At 39.3% G+C, this 7,974-nt stretch overlaps 1 non-coding gene across 1 annotated transcript; it reads left to right on the plus strand.

Moving 5' to 3' along the window:
• The first annotated feature begins 506 nt into the window (after nucleotides 1–506).
• Trnat-ugu (transfer RNA threonine (anticodon UGU)) lies at nucleotides 507–580 on the plus strand. Its single transcript has one exon. It is a non-coding gene; the product is annotated as a tRNA-Thr (tRNA).
• The last annotated feature ends 7,394 nt before the right edge of the window (nucleotides 581–7,974 follow it).

Genomic DNA, 7,974 nt, shown 5'->3' on the forward strand with positions numbered 1-7,974 from the left:
AGCACAGGGACTGATGGTTCAAATGGCTCTGAACACTATGGGACTTAACAATTGAGGTCATCAGTCCTCTAGAACTTAGAACGACTTAAACCTAACTAACCTAAGGACATCACACACATCCATACTCGAGGCAGTATTTGAACATGCGACCGTAGCGGTCGCACGGCTCCCGACTGAAGCGCCTAGAACCGCTCGGCCACATAGGCCGGTCTACCATGTATTCTAGAGAAGCTGCCCGGTCGTCAGTGGCGCCTGTTCTTTCGAGAACAGTTACTATCTTCATATATATGGTTAAACGTTACCCAGCCATTGACCTTCGTCTGTGCGAATGCGCACAGATTGCCCGAAATCTTACGGGAATCGTCACCTTAGTGTGGGCCAGTATTGAGTGGATGAGCAAACACCTATTACGTACATTACGTTTGTGGATTGTGGCCGGTTGGAAATGTGAGTCTCACGGGAAGCGTGTAAGGGATAAATGCCTGCAGTCGCGGTATTCATCTGTGTCCTCGGTGGCTCAAATGGATAGAGCGTCTGCCATGTAAGCAGGAGATCCCGGGTTCGAGTCCCGGTCGGGGCACACATTTTCAGCTGTCCCCATCGAAGTGTATCAACAACACCTGTCGGCAGCTGAGGGTTTCAATTAACTATCAATTGTGAAGGGGATTCGAAGAACCCTTTGCCAGGCACTTAAATGTGATTTGCAGAGTATCCATATAGATGTAGATCAAAGCTCGTCCCGTGACGCACGTCCACAAAATGATTCATACTGCAAACAAACTCGCCGATAACACTGACGAATAACGAGTGCTGCATATCCAGGTTAGACAGATCGGCTTTTCCTGCCAAGAAGAACAGGGAGTTGCTATCTAGGAACAATTCCAGCCAGAGGAAGGGTTGAAAAGTGCTCCTTGGATTGCACACTAAACGTAAATAACGAAAATGCATTTTTGGTAAAAATTGGACAAAGCATAATCCTGTGCTCTCCGTATTGCATTAGCCGTTTTGAATATTGAAAATCTTACTGCAGATTCGTGTTCAGCGACATTAAAAATATACATGTAACCCTCAGTTCATGCAAATCGAAGTAATAATATAACTAAAAGGTTTCCCTAGACGTTGAACTTTTTTTTTTTTTTTTTTTTTTTTTTTTTGGAGAAACAATTTTCTCAGAACGGCATGCAGCATTAACTAAAAATGGTTCAATCTCTTAACTTCTACCTCTGACCCAGAAAAGTAAACACTTTTCTTAGGAGCTTATACCTATAATATATGACACTGATTAATATTAAGTAATTTTTGTGAAGGCATAAGGAGTGAAATAAACCACCCAAAAAATCGAACTCAGAGTTCGAATTAGTACCGTATCGTTAAATTTACGGTTGTTTCATTGCGGTTAGGTATGCGCTCCCATAAATTTTATGTAACATCGACTGATGTTTTCCATTTTCAATTTCAGAGAAGTAATTTAGTATCAACTGATGTCATCCATTTTTGATTTCAGGTAACATCTGAGAGGCCACACTGCACGCAGTCCGCGTGATCAAATCATAATTGCGGGCGCCATTTTTTTTTACTGAAAATCTAAAATGAAGCTCATAGTATGATCACTCGTAACTCCCAAACAGATCCTTCAAGTGTATTTTCACTGTCTCAAAAAAAAATATATAACATTTTTTGCTCATTTGAATGAGAACCTGGCCGTAACGCCGGAATATAGTCACGAGATTTTTTTCGGAGACGCTGTACGTTCGCGAGAAGAATTTCGTTCTGCGCGTGTCGATGGACGTTCTACAGATATTACTGTTTGTGTGTTTGTGTGTGTACTACTCAGTCGTGCCATTCGAGTGTACATCTTTGCATAGTTTTCCTTTGACGGTGTAAACAGTGTTCGGCTCAGTTGCTAACTGGCCAGTTGAGTGGTTCCGAAGTTGTCGGGTGTGCGGTGCGTTCTGTCTGCTAGGATAACAACAGACTGGCGTGGTGCGATGGCAGAAGCAGACACTGAAGGAGCTAGCTGCTGGGACGCCAGCGAACAATTTATGCCAAGTAAGACGAAGAGAACTATTCTAAAATTACGAGCCGCCTCAATAGTGTTTATCATTAGTAAATCTTGTAGTTGAGACTGCCACCAATCAACAATAACTGACATTTTTGCCTAGAGAGAGATTAGCGAGAAATACAGGATATCCCCCACACACTGAAATTTTGGTTGTGATGACAGGCCTATGGGCAGTGTAGCCCGAGATCTAAGTTAGGTTGAAAGGGGGTAATTTGATTGAGAGATGTTTACGCCAACGATTATTAATGCCGAGTAAACGTTGTGTAAGCAGATTTCCCTGTAGCGTAGCCTAGTGTTTCCGTCCGCGCCATGTTTAACACACTTTCTCTGGCTGTGTACAAAAGTCGCACAACAGCGACGAAAACTACGTTTCTGGTGGGGGGACGGGAGAGTTCCCTATGTAACTTTCACTACAAATTTTAGTAACCGCCGAAACTAGCCGAATTAGAAGCGTAATTTTAACTATATTTCCGTTTGTGGGAAAATAGTGGTTCTCCTCTTTCGGCAGCAACTATAATATGTAGGCGACTTATTAGTTTCTTTTTTTTTAAAAAAAAAACTCTGAATCATGATCTCAGTAGACGCAGTGCTTTTTACGTTGCTTGATCCGTGGTCGATAGTAAACAATGCAATGTATTGGTAAACTCTTTGAAGTGTGACGCGTGTTGCATAGACGGCGTCTGCAATGTTCGTAAGGCCAAGCTTGTATATATTCTGTGTCTGTTTAATTAAGGCGAGGAGGATAATGTTCAAGGAGCACTGCATTAGCAGTCTATGGAGAAATTGAGAATTTGGATCTGACGAACGGCATGCTCGGGCAGTTCGTGCTATTATGTTGACCACTGCGTAATTCGGACACAGTGATCATTGCCTCTCCCTAGTAACCAGGAGACTCGGGTGGTAATCCTGGTCTGGCACAAATTTTCAACAGTGCCTATTGTCAGATAATTTTATTAGTGGTCCGGTCTTAAATTGTGTTTTGTTCACGAAACGTCGTTTAGCTTTTTCATGGATAACAGCTTTGGAAAGCGTACAGTCTGTACAGGTTACATTGATAATCACACGTCGTTAGTCCAAGGCAACTACAGCTACATAGTTTTACCAAGAACTTCTTCGTAGGTAGTTTCCCTGTAGTGGTATTTTGTTTTAGTATTTATAGACTGTAGGCTTGGATGAAATATGAAACACATATCCGAAGTTTCTGTTGATGCTGTAGATCCTGTTTTATCCGTGCTAGGGGCACAAACACTTCATCAAATACTGGAGGACACAATATGCCTCGAGATTTAGCAATTTTTCGTAATATAGGCCTAGCTTCGATATATTTTTCTCTAATTGTTGTTTGGATTTAATCTTAAAACACACTAACTTTTCCACCAGTTATTCTATATGTGGTTTCATCCCTTTCGTAGCATAGAGTTCCTAAACGGTCGATAATATTAATAATTTCCTTTCTCACTTTGATTTTCTGTAGAATCTCCTGTTTGTGGTTATTGCTAACCTGTTTCACATTCTCACTTTTATTATTTTTATTTTTCTAGTTTTGTGACTGGAAGCCAAATTTTCTTTGAATTCAGTCTTTAATTCTGAAACAGTTTCAGTTAAAGGTCAAGTGAAGATGGCGATCTATTTGAGGAGAATGGTTAGGAAATCTTTTATATTAGACGTACACAGGTCATTGAGATCCTTATCTATATAAAATTACTTCGAGTTTGATGTAGCCCATTCTCTTGTCATGATGTCGGCTGTATCGTAGCGTATTGTCTCGATTAGGTTGGAGATTTTGATTGAGAGTTGCAGAAGTCCACGAAAGTGATTACGAAGTCAAGACTATACTAACAGAACGATGTGTAGCGTAGACCAAAACGCTGTTTCTGTCCTTTTAAAATCTCTTTTAATTAAAAATAACTAAAGCTGCAAGATACAATTACAAAAACTGCTTTATGTAATACAGAAATCCCAGTCTATTGTTGTGTACGTACACTAATTTTTTGTCACCGAATATATATTTTTTACTCATTTGCTGGATTCCAGTTTCCCGCTTTTTGTGGCGAAAACCCTTTCCCTGCGAAGGGCCCAATAGCATGTCGGTTATATTCGCGACTTTATCGACGATCAGTAATTTCATATAGTCTATCCACCGGCGTCATTGTTAACATCGAATATAGATTTAAGTATTAGGAAGGCCAATATGAACCTAACGCATGGGTAGGTCTAATGATGAATAAAAAAAAATTCGAATGCGGGTTAGCTACTACAAGCAGCACAGTGAACGCGTTATTGTGGCCAAGATAGACATGAAGCCCACACCTACCATAATCTTAAAAGTAGTCCGCAGATGAGGAAGAAATTGATGAAATGTGTGATGAGATAAAAGAAATTATTCAGATAGTGAAGGGAGATAAAAATAGAATAGTGACAAGTGATTGGAATTTGATAGTAGAGAAATGAAGAAAAGGAAACGTAGTAGGTGAATATGGAATGGTGGTAAGAAATGAAAGAGGAAGCCGCCTGGTAGGTTTTTGCCCAGAGCATAACTTAATCATCGCTAACACTTGGTTCAAGAATCGTGAAAGAGCGTTGTATACGTGGAAGAGACCTGGAGATACTGCAAGATTTTAGATAGATTATATAATGGTAAGAAACCAGGTATTAAATTGTAAGACATTTCCAGGGGCAAATGTGTACTCTGACCACAATCTATAGGTTATGAACTGTAGATTAAAACTGAAGAAACTTCAAAAATGTGGGAAATTAAGGAGATGGGACCTGGATAAACTGAAAGAACCAGAGGTTGTACAGAGTTTCAGGGAGAGCATAAGGGAACAATTGATAGGAATGGGGGAATGAAATACAGTAGAAGAAGAATGGGTAGCCTTGAGGGATGAAGTAGTGAAGGCAGCAGAGGATCAAGTAGGCAAAAAGCCGAGGGCTAGTAGGAATCCTTGGGTAACAGAAGAAATATTGAATTCAATTGATGAAAGGAGAAAATATAAAAATGCAGTAAATGAAGCAGGCGAAAAGGAATACAAACGTCTCAAAAATTAGATCGACATGAAGTGCAAAGTGGCTAAGCAGGGATGGCTAGAGGACAAATGTTAGGATGTAGAGGCGAAAATCACCATGGGTAAGATAGACACCGCCTACAGGAAAATTAAAGTGACAGCATAGATCGAGGTGGTGGGATCACTCATGGGAAAATTCCTGCAGTAGTTGATGTTAGAGCTGTACCAGTCAGCTGATAGGTGTTCCTGCTTAAGGGAAGTCTCTCTAACAAAAGATCCACTTTTGACAAAGCTTAAGTATCCAAGTAATGAGAGAATTAGTATATTTCATCAAAATATACAAGATGTTAGAGATAAAGTTAGTGAACTGCTTAAAGATGTTGACTCTGAAATTATTGGTATATTTGAGCACTTCTTAAATAAGGAGATAATTCAGAGGCTTCCTTTACCAGAATACAGGTTGGCTGGCAGCTTTTCTAGGAGCTCTTTTCGGTGTGGGGGAGTAGCCATGTATGTGAAAAACAGCATCCCATTAGAGTCAATTGATGTTTCTAAGTACTGCACTGAAAAGGTGTTAGAATGTTGTGAAGGTATGGTTAAATTTAATGGAGCTAAACTTCTAATTGTTATTTATAGAGCCACAGACGCCAATTTCACAACATTTTTGCTAAAGCTAGAGGAGGTTTTTGGTACACTTTGTAGGAAATACAAAAAATTATTTATATGTGGTGATTTCAATATTAATTGTAAAGTGATTGTGCAAGTAAAAGGATGCTGGTAGATCTCCTTAATTCATATAATCATATGTAAACTGGTATGGAAAAGTGGTATGCAGATAGAATAGCTACGTCTCAGGATACAATTAAAACCATATGGTCAGTCGTAAACGAAGTGGCTGGTCTGTAGAGACAGGTCGACGATATAGAATCAGTGCGTAGTGGGAATGTTCGTGTTACTGATAAGTCGCATATATGTACAGTATTTAATAATCACTTTCTGAATGTACCAGGTGAACTAAATAGAAACCTAGCCCCAACAGGGAATCATATAGCGCTCTTAGAAAAAAGTGTTCCGAGACTGTTACCTGAAACGGTCCTCCATGATACTGACAAGAGGGAGATTGAGTTAATAATTAAATCACTAAAGACCAAGAACTCTCATGGATATGGCAGGCTATCTAGCAGAATACTGAAGTATTGTTCTGTGTATGTTGGCCCAGTACTTAGCCATATCTGTGACTTTTCCTTTAGCGGTGGTCGGTTTCCTGACCGATTAAAGTACTCTCTACTGAAGCCACTTTATAAAAAGGGAGACAAGGATAATGTTGACAACTTTAGACCTATTTCCATGCCATCGGAGTTCGCTAAAGTTATCGAGAAGGTTGTATATACAAGGTTACTGGAGCATTTAAATTCACATTATTTGCTGTCAAATGTACAGTTTGGTTTCAGAAATGGTTTAACAACTGAAAATGCCATATTCTCTTTTCTCTGTGAGGTTTTGGACGGATAAAATAAAAGGTTGCGAACGCTAGGTGTTTTCTTTGATTTAACGAAGGCTTTTGACTGTGTTGACCACAAAATATTACTGCACAAGTTGGACCATTATGGAGTAAGGGAGTAGCATACAATTGGTTCCCCTCTTACTTTAAGAACAGAAAGCAGAAGGTAATTCTCTGCGATATTGACAGTGGTAGTGATAATCATTCGCAATGGGGCTCTGTTAAGAGGGCATTCCCCCAAGGGTCGGTTCTGGGGCCACTGCTGTTTCTTACTTATATAAATGATATGCCCTCTAGTATTACAGGTGATTCAAAAATATTTCTGTTTGCTGACGACACCAGCTTGGCAGTGAAGGATCTTGTGTGTAATACTGAAACAGTATCAAATAATGTAGTTAATGGATTAACTTCATGGCTTGTGGATAACAATTTGATGCTAAATCACAGTAAGACTCAGTTTTTGCAGTTTCTAATTCACAATTCAACAAGGACCGATATTTTGATCAGACAGAATGGGCATGTTATAAGCGAGACGAAACAGTTAGTTCCTAGGCGATCGGATATATAGTAAGCCGTTGTGGAAAGCCCATGTCCAGGATCTTGTTCAGAAACTAAATGCTGCTTTAGTTACCATTAGAACAGTATCTGAAATTAGTGACAGTTCAACATGGAAAATAGTCTACTTCGCATATTTTCATACGCTTAGGTCGTATGGTATTATATTCTTTGGGTAATTCTTCTGATTCAAAAAGGGTATTTTTGGCTCAAAACGGGCTGTTCGAGCTATATGGGGTGTAAGTTCGAGAACCTCTTGTTGGCCCCTATTCAATAGTCTGGGAATTCTGACATTGCCCTGACAGCATATATTTTCTTTAATGTTGTTTATTGTTAGCAGTATTAGCGTATTCCCAACAGTTAGCAGCTTTCAATCAGTTAATACTAGGCACAAATCGAATCTGTATGTGGAATGCACTTCCTTGACTCTTGTGCAGAAAGGAGTGCAGTATTCTGCTGGATCCATTGTCAATAAGCTACCACAAGAACTCAAAAATCTTAGCAGTAGCCCAAAATCTTTTAAGTCTAAACTGAAGAGTTTCCTCATGGCTCACTCCTTCTATTCTGTCGAGGAGCTCCTGGAAGAGCTAAAAAATTATGCAAATTTCAGTGTTACGTAGTTAATTTTCTTTATTTAAACTTACGACTTGTCGCCTTAATATGTTTTTATATTTCATTTTATCTGTTTCTACTATCGTGTTATAATTTCATGTATTGACTCGTTCTATGACCATGAAGATTTCTCCTTAATATGGTCCCACGGAACAATAAATAAATAAAAATAAAAGCTTTGGAGAAAAGAGATCCACTTGTATGCATATCAAGAGCTCAGATGGAAACCCTGTTATAAG

This window comes from Schistocerca gregaria, unplaced genomic scaffold (assembly GCF_023897955.1).
Source record: "Schistocerca gregaria isolate iqSchGreg1 unplaced genomic scaffold, iqSchGreg1.2 ptg000497l, whole genome shotgun sequence".
Taxonomy (NCBI): domain Eukaryota; kingdom Metazoa; phylum Arthropoda; class Insecta; order Orthoptera; family Acrididae; genus Schistocerca; species Schistocerca gregaria.